This window comes from Notechis scutatus, chromosome 4 (assembly GCF_049901735.1).
Source record: "Notechis scutatus isolate UNSWTSFEM ecotype Mainland chromosome 4, rNotScu1.2, whole genome shotgun sequence".
Lineage (NCBI taxonomy): Eukaryota > Metazoa > Chordata > Lepidosauria > Squamata > Elapidae > Notechis > Notechis scutatus.
In genome coordinates, this window is record NC_142012.1 from 107,870,617 (window position 1) to 107,883,316 (window position 12,700).

Consider the following 12,700-nt stretch of genomic DNA (forward strand, 5'->3'; position numbering starts at 1 on the left):
GGGTCATAGCCATAAGTCTCACTTCAGACCTGTGCACATAGTTAAATGTTACATGGAGATTCCTAGTGACCATCATTGTCCTTACTGGTATTACGTGAAAACAGCTGCATCCTTTCCTGGACAAAGGTTGACTTGCTTTGCTTGAAGTTACTTAACTGTAAAAATGCAAATACTTGCCTTCCTCTTAGAAATAATTACTATTACTTTTGCTTAAGCACTTAGAGATTTCTGGGATGAGAGCCACTCTGTAAGTGCACAGCATTAACTCTGAAAACATAAGTCATAGTTGAAGATGAATTAGGATGAAATGGTGCCACCAAATGTACTTCCATCAATCCGGGAACCGACTTGAACCATTATCTGGCTTTCACTGATATAAAGTAATCTGAATCAAGAACAGAGGAAGTGCTTTAGAAAACCGCATATCCATCCACTCCAAACTTTTTGCTGCTGTAGTTCTGCACCGTCCCTTTTCCAACATTTCAGTTATTTGTTACTTTTTTCTGCAGTCAATTCTTTTGACAATAGAGCAGTGCCAAATGGGGCAGTTAGACTGCAAAATAATGACTGAGAGTAGCAAGGTCCTAAAAAGGCAAATAGGTGATTTAATTAAAATAATATGATGTTACTTAGATTGCAAGAATCCTTCTGAGGGAAGGTCAGAAGAAAGATTCCAAGAATTAAGTAATTTCTTCTTTTCTCTTCAATCAACTTCACTCTATAATTCAACTTCAATTCCTACAGCATTCACTAAAATGCATTTTAAAAAAAATCAGTTGGTTATTGCTAATGATGATGGTGAATGGCGCTTTGCCGTATTGTACTTTTACTAATGGACAGGTAAGGCTCAAATTAGGGTTCTCCAGAAATTTGGATCTGAAGGGCAAAGTGTGATTCAGGGCATACGAGGCCACATGCACAGCTCATTTTGGGTTCCATTCAAGCTGCTTCTGCAACAAATATGTGATCCCAAGATAATAGACATTTGGTATAAGGCAGAGGTGGGATTCTACCGGTTCCCACCGGTTCTATAGAACCGGATGTTATGATTCTGCCCAGTTCAGAGAACCGGCAAATCATGGCCCTGGTTCGCCCCACCCCTTCCACTCCCAGCCACTTGCCTCTGATGAGGCTGAAGATATGCTGCTGGAGCTCCCGGGCTTTAAGCCTGGAACAAGAATGCCTTTCTCTCCTCCCCACCAGCTGTGCCTATCCCATTTGGAAAATATTGAGTTTCCATGAGATAGGTCGAAGTGGCTGGTGTGTGTGTGTGTGTGTGAAATTAAGCCTCCTTCCTATAAAATCCATTCAGAAACAAAGGAGCAGATATGGTTTAATTCTGCTTCAGCCCAGATTGCTGGGAGAGAAAGTAGTTTAAAAGTATTATTTAATTGACTAATTCATTGGCTTCCTGGCACTGCTTGTAGTACTGAGGAGCTGCTTGCCTTTTAAAATCCAGCACTGCTTCCCCAGCTGGATTTCAAAATAAAAGCCAAGGATCTCAGTGCTACAAGAAGAAGTTCCAGGAAGCATTGCTGTAGTTGAACCAGGCTTTAAAGCATTTTAAAGTAGCCTGGAGCAAGTATCCCTTGGGGCGGACTTTACTTTTTAAAGCTGTGTCCTTGTGATGAAGGGGCAGTTTATATCGCATTTTATAGATTAATCCACCAGTAGAAAATAGCTAACATCCATTTGAGGTCAATCTATGCATTTAGTGAGGAGGAGGAGGCAATATTAAATCAGAGCCTTGGTACAAGGGGCAATCCAGTAGAAGTGTTTTGATGGTTCTGTCCAAGCAGAGACATGAGCGTGGTAAGTATGGGATCTTATTAAATCAATTCATACAGAGACACAATGCTCAGTATCTTTAAAGTTGGTAATACTTTCATATTACTGACTTGGGAGTAATCAAATGATCAGGGCTCATGTTGCTTGGGGAATTCTGGGAATTGAAGTCCACATGGTTTAAAGTTGCTAAGCTTGAAAAACACTCAGAAGTACAACTTCTTGTGACCCTGAGTTATTTTTCTGCATTTTGGGAATAAGGAAATTATCCTATGTGCCTGGTGCAGAGATGCAGCTGAAATCTAGTGAGATGCTATTTGGAAGGTTAAAGTGGTAGATACAGATAGTCTTTGACTTACAACTATTTGTTTAGCCTCCATTTAAAGTTACAACAGCATTGAAAAAGGTGACATATTCCTCCTCCCCCCACCACCCCACAGAGAGAGAGGGAGACAGAGAGAGGGGGGGGGAGGGAAAGAGAGAGACAAGAGACAGAGAGAAAGAGAGAAAGGGAGAAGAGAGAGACAGTATATACACACAGAGAGAGAAAGAGAGAAGGAAAGAGAGACATACACAGAGGGAGGGAAAGAGAGAGAGAAGAGACACATACAGATAGAGAGAAAGAAAGAGAGGGAGGGAGGGAGGGAAAGAAAGAGACAAGATGGAGAGAGAGAGAGAAGACACACAGAGAGAGAGAGAGAGCAGGGAGGGAGGGAAAGAGAAAGAGAGACAAGAGACAGATGAGAGAAAGAAAGAAAAAGGGAGAAAGAAAAAGAAATGAGAAAGAGGGAGAAAGAAAGAGAGAGACAGAGAGAGATACCTGTTTAAAAGAAAATAGAAAAATGGCTCTTTGAGTATTTAAGGTTGCAGACCCTGGGTTAGGCAAACACCATGGTCATTAAGCAAACACTGTGGTTGTTAAACAAGTCCATTTTCCCCAATGGGCATTTTTAACTAGAAACCAGAAGGAATTGTTGGAAACTGGCAAAAAACATAGAAAACCTCAGTCACAAGACTGTGTTGGATCTTGTAACTGATCATAAGTGTGTGTGTGTGTGCGCGCACGCACATGCATGGTTGTCAAAACACCAAAAACAGGTCAAGTAGCTCTAGGGAGGTGAGTCATAAATTAGAACACTTGCTAAGCAACTGGCCATTAAGCAAGGACCACTTATATTTGGTTTGCCTGTCACATGACCAACAAGCCACACCTAGCCAGTCACATGACTACCAAACCCTGCCCAGTCAGCAAGCCACACCTACCCAGTCATATGACCACCAAGCCACACCCACAAATTAGGCCACACTCACAGAACTGGTTGTTAAGAAATTTGAATCCCACCCCTGGTATAAGGGATTATAGGCAGGTAAGACCTACTCTTATACAATCCAATTGTATTATGCCCTTCAAATTTAGATATTTCATTGCCTAGTATAAATAAAAGTAAAACAAAAGTTCAGCTACAGCTACGGAAACACTGTTAATGAAATGCTAGAAATGCTGTGCTGGCAACTGCTGAAAAACACATGGAAACCTGGTGGTTTCTTCTTTCAAACTTCCAGCAGTTTTGTTAGCTGTTAAGCAAAAACAGAAAAAGTAGAAAAATTAATTTGTGAAGAAAAGTCCCATGTAGCCGATCATTAAATTATCTGAGAAATCTTTTGCTTCTAGAATAACAGAGTTGGAAGGGACCTTGGAGGTCTTCTAGTCCAAGCCCCTGTTCAGGCAGGAAACCCTATATACCATTTCAGACAAATGGTTGTCCAATCTCTTCTTAAAATCTTCCAGTGTTGGAGCAGTCACAACCTCAAGAGATAAGTTGGTCAACTGATTTGAGTGTTCATTTTTAGTTCTAGGTTGCTTCTCTCCTTGATAAGTTTCCATCCATTGCTTCTTGTTCTTCCTTCTGATGCTTTGGAGAACAGGTTGACCCCCACTTCTGTGGCAGCCCCTTAGATATTAGAACATTGATATCAATTAATTATCCAATTAAAGACATACAGTAATTTCAAAATGTCCATTATGCTCCAAAATTTCTACTAAGTTTTACAGTTGTTCTCATGATTTAAAAATGTTTCAAATTGTTGGATACCATACCGTTAAATCTTATTTAAAAAAAATAACATTAACATAATTTATTCCAATAAAATATCATAGTAGAAAGAAAGTTTTATAGTGCTATAAAAATCCCATGTTAAAGAAATATTTCACAGATTGAATTCAAGACAAGAATCTGTGTTACATAAGAAAAATCCTATTCTTTTTTCCCCTGCAATCTCTGCCTTTAAATTAAAATGAAATTTTTAAATACTTCGCTTCTGTAAAGTTGCATTGCCATAGCTGTGACCTATTTATAGCAATATGATTGATGGTTATGTAGAGTAGAATGCATTTGGATATTATCTACTGCTTGTATTGGCATTTCCAGGAGGTGCTTAGATATGCAGATAGATCCATTGGTGAGAGAAACATTGATTTTTCTGAGAGAAAAGAAGCCTCAACCTTTGACAAACTGGGACTTTCTCAGACTGCAAAGGAATGAATTTTTGCTTTAAATTCTTGAAATCAAATGGGGTTCCTGTACATGTTTAAATGGGAATGGGATAATTAAATACTATCACCAATATTGTGATGACTGACAGATGTGTGCAGTTTACTATGAGAATCAGTTGTCAAGATAAAATATAAGACAACTATTCAGAAAATTCCACAAACACACACTTATATATCTCTGTCTCTATATTCTGTTGTTTGTCTTTTTTGAAATAAACATCCAACGGTACTTTTATACCCTACGGTACTTTTATAAAGAAAAGGAAAGCTTTTACAAAATTCCAGAAGGAATTTGTTCTGAAATAGAAAAACAAGCATATCTACCATTGTGAGAGTCTTCCTACAATTAGTATTTAGATATCCATTTATTCCTGTCCTCTGTTTTCTGCCCTTTAATCAGTTATCTAATCATAAGAGGAGCCTGTCACTGTAACCCACAACTATTCAAGAATTTTTAGTTACAAAAGCTGTTGAAGATCTAAATATGCCATGTCAAGTGAATCACCTCTCTCTATATGTCTATTTATTTATTTTTATCCTATCTTTATTAGTGTTATTAAAAAAAACAATATATAGTTTTATATTGAAAGTATAATGTTTATACTCTCTAATAAACTCCATCCTCCTCTACTTCTCATTCTCCAGGCCATGGGAGATGGGAAGAGGAATAGCAACACCAGCAGCCCCAGATCATCATGTATCTCAGTTCCTCCTTCACATAGAAGGGAAGACTTAGCCTAGCTAGTGGGAAGATGGCTTAGTTGGACATTGGCTGCCCATTGCCAAATTGGTGACAACTACAGTGCCCTGGCTGGAGCAGACCTTGAAGACACATAGGGTGGCAAGCCAAGAGCAAAAAGTCCCTTCACCATGACTCTCACCAGCATCTGCCACAGCCAAGTGCTTTTCTTTTGTTATCTAACATGCAAGTATGAAAAAGTAACCAACCCCTGTAGGGCAATCAATTTAATTAAAAATAGATTCAATAATTGAGCATGTCTTTAAACAATGTTGACAATTTAGGCTAGCCTTGACTAATAAAAATATCATAAGCTTTGACTCTCCTTTTGATGATAAGTAAATACATCTTAGTTTCATTTACAAAAGATCAAGATGATCAAGATGATAATGGAAAGTAAAAAGGGTAAAATAGTCAGACTGAGCTTAAACTGAGCAGAGGATTCTGTAATGGGCAGAATGCATATGGGTAAAAATACATATATTAAGCAAATACTTCCTTGAGCTGTATGCCCTTTTGAAGATAACCAGCAACTGATCAGCAAATTTAAAAAAAGTAGTTGATTTATCAGACTTATAAAAATGGATAACAAAATTGAGTGCCAGATCACGAAGAATAAACAGTACATTAAAATTATTGTGAATTATTTGAGTTCATTGAAACAAAAGCAGTAATCTCTGGACATTGGAAGAGGGTGCTGAATTCAATGCTGTCTTTAAATCCATGAAACCAAATAGTGGTGATGGTTACAATACTTTTCTGTTACAGTAGTTGATACAGCTCTATGCAATACTTGATCAGTGATTTCCCCAGTTGAACCTAGTTAGTTTCTCAGCCAATGCTGTGAACTGATCCAGACCATCATTTGATTTACCATCAAAATGTCAAGTACATTGTTTACAAATTATGTTTAGTATATTAGACAAAAAAAATCACAGATAAAATTTCTCTCCTTTCTTATAAATTGGCTCAGTGTCTTCAATTCAATCATTAGCTAGAGGAAATTATTGGTCGGGCAAATAAAAATAGTCCATACTGGATCCCCCCATGATGATCTTTCAGGATGAAAGGATTATTTCTGTAGACATTTCACCAAGAAATATCAGCAGGTTTTCCTGCTGATCTCACAGTTTTCATTCTGTTGCTATCACCTCCAGCAAGCAGGCTGAAGACATGACAGTACGATTATTCAAGACTTGCATGGTGGCTTTGATTATTTTGCCATTAGCCCTAATGCATATCTTAAAGGCTTTTATGGATACTTTCAAGACATGAGTCCCATCATAATTTCTTGGGTGGTATATACTTCTAAGTTCTTCTACGTTGTCATCCAAATTAAGAGATACTTGGCTGTAGAGTTACTTCATCAGTCATCTATACCGGTCTTCCCTTCTCATTTCTTTTTGTTTAGTAGTTGGGTACAGAGGCCTCTTCATCTAATGAGGCAGAGACAATTTTAAATGGTATTTGAGGCTTCTTATCAGATCACTTTATCTGGCTCTCAGCTATTATCAGCATCGTAGCAAAGCAGTAGATAAAAATATGATGAATGGAAAGTAGCAAAGTAAAAATCATGGCTCCCTCATGTTTATACCAGAGTTGCCCCAAAAGACCTGGATGGCCTAAACTTCTGGAGAAAAGTTGTATGGATAGATAAGTCAAAACTGAAACTTTTCTGACTATGTTTATGAAAGAAATGTCAAACAACAAAAGTTGGTGCTCTTTGTTCACTCAGACTATATAAATACACACACACACATAAATATGTATATCTTAGTAGATCCACATGAAGTTCTGGTAAAATATAGTGGCAAAGATAGTAAAAATAGCAAGAATTCCAAAAATATAAGAGCTAAATAATTTTTCAGGAAACTATATTTCCTAGTCCATACTGACCCACAACATCTCTGTGTTCTGGTGTAAAATGGAAATGAGGAGAAATGGCCTGTTGCATTTAGTGAGAGAAACAAGTATGAACAAAGGTTCATATCCTGAGCACAATATGGTTTGTTTAATTTGACTTTGTGTGTTATATAGGATCCAAAGTGATTTGTCACTGTAGTCTATTTAATTATCCAGCCATAATTAAGTAAATTTAGAGCAGTGTGTGAACCACTTTGAAAATTGTTATTTTATATCAATTTAAAAATGGGTGGTAGGAGATTTCAGTTAAAAAATGTGACAGATCTTAACTATTGGAGTGTCAAGTTCTGATGGCTGAAAGGAAGTAAGATAAGCATTCATTCTGTTTCAGCAAGTTTAAAATCTGCTAGCAATCTTTCACCAATCATTTTCACTTTGCCTCTTCAAGTAACAAAATAGAGAGAGAGAAAGACAGGGCTTTCTGCTTCAGTTTATCTGGTAGAATTATGATAAATGGGTTTCCTAAAGAAACACATCACAGCTGGTTTCCTTAAGTATCTTTCTGAAGGTTTCTTACTTTGTGCTTTTCTTTTAAACTACTATTTCAGCTTTCCCTAACCTGACACTCTCCAATATGTTAATCAGGAATGGCATTCTGGCTACTGAGAGTTGTAGTCCATTTACATCTGTATGTTGCCAGGCTGAGAAAGGCTGTACAAGGATCATCAATTCTCCTTATTTATGTATGAATACAACTTGAATTATAATAACATTGTGGACATATGGGTTGTAGGGACAGAAAGCTAGTAACAAATTATTGTGTTTCTGAAACCTAAAAGCCATTTGAAAGAGATGCTGGGAAGACTTGTTTACAAGCCAACTTCTCTCTTCTGTAATTAAAAAAGGGCTATTCTGTTTTTATTTATTATTTTGATTTATATCCCAGCCCACCCCCAAAAAATCTCTTACCTCAGTAAGATTCTTTCCCATGAAAGCTTATAAACTTAGTTTAGGCAGTTTTAAGAAGGCCCATACAAAACAGAACAACATCATAAATATTACTAGATACCAACTGACTGTAAAAAATATGATTTCTGTAATAGAATTGTCAAAGTCTAAAATGCTCTACCTGATTCAGTTGTCTCAGCTGCAAATTTTCAGTTTCAGTCACAAATTGACTTCCATGGACCTTATTCATACTTAAGTGGTTGGTAGAGGGGGCGTGCATAAGGGCGCTAACGTGCCTATCGTCCCTGTCATTGTATTTTTATTCTCTTATTCTTTTTCTCGTTTTTGTTTGACAAATTCCAATAAATAAATAAATAGATTTGACTGATCAAATTTATATAGCCACCTATTTCACTGAAGGTGACTCTGGGTGGTGCACAACAAATGGATGTGTGTGTGTGTGTGTGTGTTGCGCGTGCCATAACTGATTCCAAAATTTCTGTTGCTGAGACATTTGTTAAGTGCCACGGTTCTTAAGTAAGTCAATGCACTTGTTAAGTTAGTAACATGGTTCTTAAGTGAATCTGGCTTTCCCATTGACTTTGTCAGAAGGTTATAAAAAGTAACCCTGCAACCATCCTAAATATGAGTCAGTTACCAAGCATCTGAATTTTGATCACCTGACCATGGGGATCCTGCAATGGTCGTAAGTTTGAAAAATGGGCATATGTCACTTTTTTCGGTGCCTAAATGAACTGTTCTAAGGGTGTGTGTGTGTGTATGTGTGTACAAAAACATATTTTTTTCATCAGTGCTCTAGCAATGACTACCAAGTCAAGATAATTTTTTGCATATTCTTACTTGCTAAATGCCTATTAGTTGGGAGCCTCGGCAAGCAGTAGTAACTGCTGGCTAACCACCTAACCAGGCAACAGATATCAGATGTGATAGAGATATACCTATAGAGATTGCCCAGAAGAAAGATGAAACTTTGCTCCAAATGCAAGAATCTTCCTCTTTTCCATTACCAGAACCAGCTCTCATTGGAGAGGTTTAAATAGGATGAATTAAAAAGGGAAGGAAAATGCACACATATTTTCTATAAAAGTGGCACCATAAATATTTGCTAATACCAAGCGATTGAAGAATGGGAATAAGGCCTTTCAGCTATACAAACTTGTATTGAGATTGACAGTGAAAGATTTAATCAACACAGGAATATAGCAACCCAGAAAAAGGCAGTGAAAAATTATTTTTACATTAATTACTCAGAAAGCAACATAGCTGTGACCAAGTAGGCACCAGGAGTCTAATTGACCTCAAAGGGTTTGTTAGCTTCTATATCTGGAGTAAATTGCTGGATATTTTTATAATTTATCAACTAAAATTTCCAACGTTAACTAAGAATAACTAAAACAAAAGCTTGCTTCTTTTCTTTCTCCTCATTGAAAATTAAATCCTCTCAATTTCTTGTCTCAGTAATAAATTTATACTTGTATATGGAAGCCATTTGTTGCATAACCACTAGAAAGATGAGATATTAATATTCACATAAATAAGTTATATAAATCTGTGGTAGACAAGACATTTTCCCACCACCGTTATCCTTTCTATCCTATAAAGGCACCATTTATTTGTAGGTTTCAGCTGTTGGAGATAAACCACAAGATGATCCTTTCATGCTCTGTGACATCAAAAAAACATTTAGATATTTATTTATTTATTTATTTATTTTGGAATAGAATACTGAAGTAGACAGAATTAATGGGCTTTTTTAACCATTGCAGGGAAAGTGAGACAGAGAGGAGAAAAGAAAGATTGCAGTTATGTGACTCAGTGTCCCAGTAGATACAGTTTTCAAGCTTGAATGAAAAGAATTGCTCAGAAATATATTCACACATTTTATTCCTTCTCAGCATGTCTCATCAGAAAAAAAATACAGCTGCTGCATAATCTATTCAAATGCATTTATTTTTCATTCAGCAATCAAGAAAGCATATTTAATAGGCTAAAAACACAGTTAAAATTTTCTTATTTTTTCTATGATTTGTATTTAGCTAGTTAATATTACTGTTTAAATGTTTTGTAAGAGAAAATATTTTAATAGGATTTAAAATATTGTTGTATGAAAATATCTGATCCCTGGAAATCCAGTCTCAGTAAAAATCCAATAATACACAAGCTTTTAAATTCCAGCTACCAGTCAGTCAGCCAGCCAGCCAGTCAGCCAACCAACTAACCAACCAACCAACCAATGCCAGTCTTCTGCCTTTCACCTCTCTACCAATTGATAGTACAAAAATATGTGATGATGATGTTATCCATTCAATAGTGTCTGACTCTTGGCAATTCTATGAGTCAGAACTCTCCACATCTTCCTATCTTGTACTACTTCTTTGAGTTTTTCTATGCTCTGATCTCATCTCTTATGGTGTCCAGCCAGTGGGTTCTTTGGAAGCCTGGTTTCCTTTTACTTTTCACTCTTCCAAGTATAATTGTTTTTCCCCAATGAATTCCCCTCATTAAGTGAGGCAGTTTTGTGATTTTTCTTTCCAGTGATATGTCTGGTCTTATGTGTTCTAATACTTGCTTGTTGGTCACCTTTGCTGTCCAAAAATATATAGGAGCCTTCTCTGGCAGCACAGCTCAGACAAATTTTTCTTCCTTCTTGCTTTTTTAAGGTCCAAATTTCACAATCATAGGTAGCTGCAGGGAACACAATAGAGTGAACGCACCTGCATTGGTTGCCAGGCTGATGTTCATATTTGGCTCATGTTCATCATTGCTGTGCAATCCAGTGCAATCCAATGTTTTCTTTCTGGGCTGCATTCACTGTTTTGAGTGATCTGTGACCCTAAGAAAGTGAATTTTTCCATACATTCTATCTTTTCAATGTCAATTTCTATTTTGATTTTTTTTCATTCTTTGCAGTGGTCATGAGCTTGATCTTTTTGATATTCAGAAAGAGACCAAAAATCTCACTTTCTTCTTTGATTTTCTTGATCAGACATTCCAGGCCTTCTTTGGTTTCCGAGAGAAGAGTTATATTGTCAATATCTTGAAACTTGTTAATGCTTCTTCCTCCAATCTTTACCCCAATTTTTGATTCTTCAAACTCTAGCTTCCTTATGATCATTTTGATATACAGATTGAATAAGAAAGGGAAGATAATGCTGTTCATATTTTATGATTCAGAAATCAGATATTTTCCTTCAAGAAGTTACTTCTATACCTTATCCATTGTTTAACTAGTAATATATTGGATTAATGGGGATAACTTTGAGTGACAAGAGGAACATCTACCACCATAACCACAGTCAGATAAATGAAACCTGAGTTTGGAGAAGCACTGTAACCTGAGAAAATGGTTCAGATAAGACCCTCCCTAGTTCTCACAAAAATAAAGGGAGAGGGGTAGAAGCACATTCAGACTTGGAAGGTTCTGTTAATATAACTTAAAATAAAAGTGATATTGATCTATATGGCTTTGTTTTCCTAATCAGGTCTACCTTGAAGGGCTAAAAATTGGGTGTTTGCTTACCTTTTGTTTACTTTTGCTTAGCTTACCTGAACAGAAAAAATAGAGAAAACAAATATATTTCTATTTACTTAGAAATAAAGAGATTGAAGGGAATTATGAAGTCATATAATTAAATGCAAGACCACCAAATTGTCTCAGTGAAATAGATGGCTGCTGGTAACCCAAAAGAACAAAGTAAATACATTCAGTATTTTAATTATATTATGACAAACATAATTTTCTATTCGCTAATTTTGTGCTTTTCCCATACTGAGTTTTCCCTCTTACTAGAAAAAGTATTAATAGGACTTCCAGTGGCAAGGCAAGGACGAACAGAGGTGCAGAAGCCCATCTGTGGTTTCAGTTAATCTCCTTTTGCAGTTGGCGCAATTCTTTGAGGGTGCACGAGTCCCGGAGAGATTCGTACTGGCGTGGGGGAGACTTGGGTTGCAGTGTGGGGAAGGCAACCCCCCTGCAGCGAAGAGGAGCCCTCCAGAGCCCAACGAGCAAGAAACAGCCCCCTATCAATGACGGCTCCAAAGTCCGGACTGCCACCGATGTAAAGAAGCGAGTGAGTGACAGTTTGTGAGATCATTGGGGAAGAGCGTGGCAGAGAAAATTAGCGGCGGAGAGGAGGATTGGAATGCTATAGACTTAAGCCTTATAAGGCTGTTACAAGTGTCTGTCCGGAGCCCTAAAAGAAAGTGGCCAAAAAGCGGATGCGAGGCAAGTGAAAGTGAAAGGGCTTGGCAGACAGAAAAGAGAGAGAGGACAGTAATGAGTAAAAAGGGAAGTTTACAAGGTTGGGAGACTAGCGGCTGGAAGGTGCCTGGAAGTTGTGGAGGATTTGGACTATCTCATTTGATTTTTATTCTAAAAGACTTTATTAAAGCGGAGACGGGAAGAAGATCGGAGCTGGCGGAATAGAGACAGTGTGGCACCACAGGCGATACTTAGAAACCCTGAAGCTATCGTAACAATATAACTGATATAAACCACTTAACAGCCCTTTAGGGAGCATACTGATCTAATTGAGGAGGTGGTTCCATCTGAAGAAAATCAGGAAAATTGAACTTAGGAACGCTAAGACAAAAAGTAAAAGTGGAAGCTTCCGAATGTGTGGAGATACTGTGTAATTGCAGTCACTACTCAGCATTTTTTACCTCCCCACTTCCGGTGCGTTTGGAGTGAAAGCTCTCAGACTTAGAGACGGAAAGCTAAAAACTGACTTCAAAATTCCTTTTTCCCCTTTTTTTACTCTCTTTTTTCTGTATACATTTGCTCAATATTT

General features: G+C 37.3%; 1 protein-coding gene across 1 annotated transcript in view; it reads left to right on the top strand.

The window, feature by feature from the left end:
• Positions 1-12,700, top strand: part of ADAM12 (ADAM metallopeptidase domain 12) — a 294,207-nt gene that overhangs the window by 248,826 nt on the left and 32,681 nt on the right. The window lies entirely within an intron of this gene.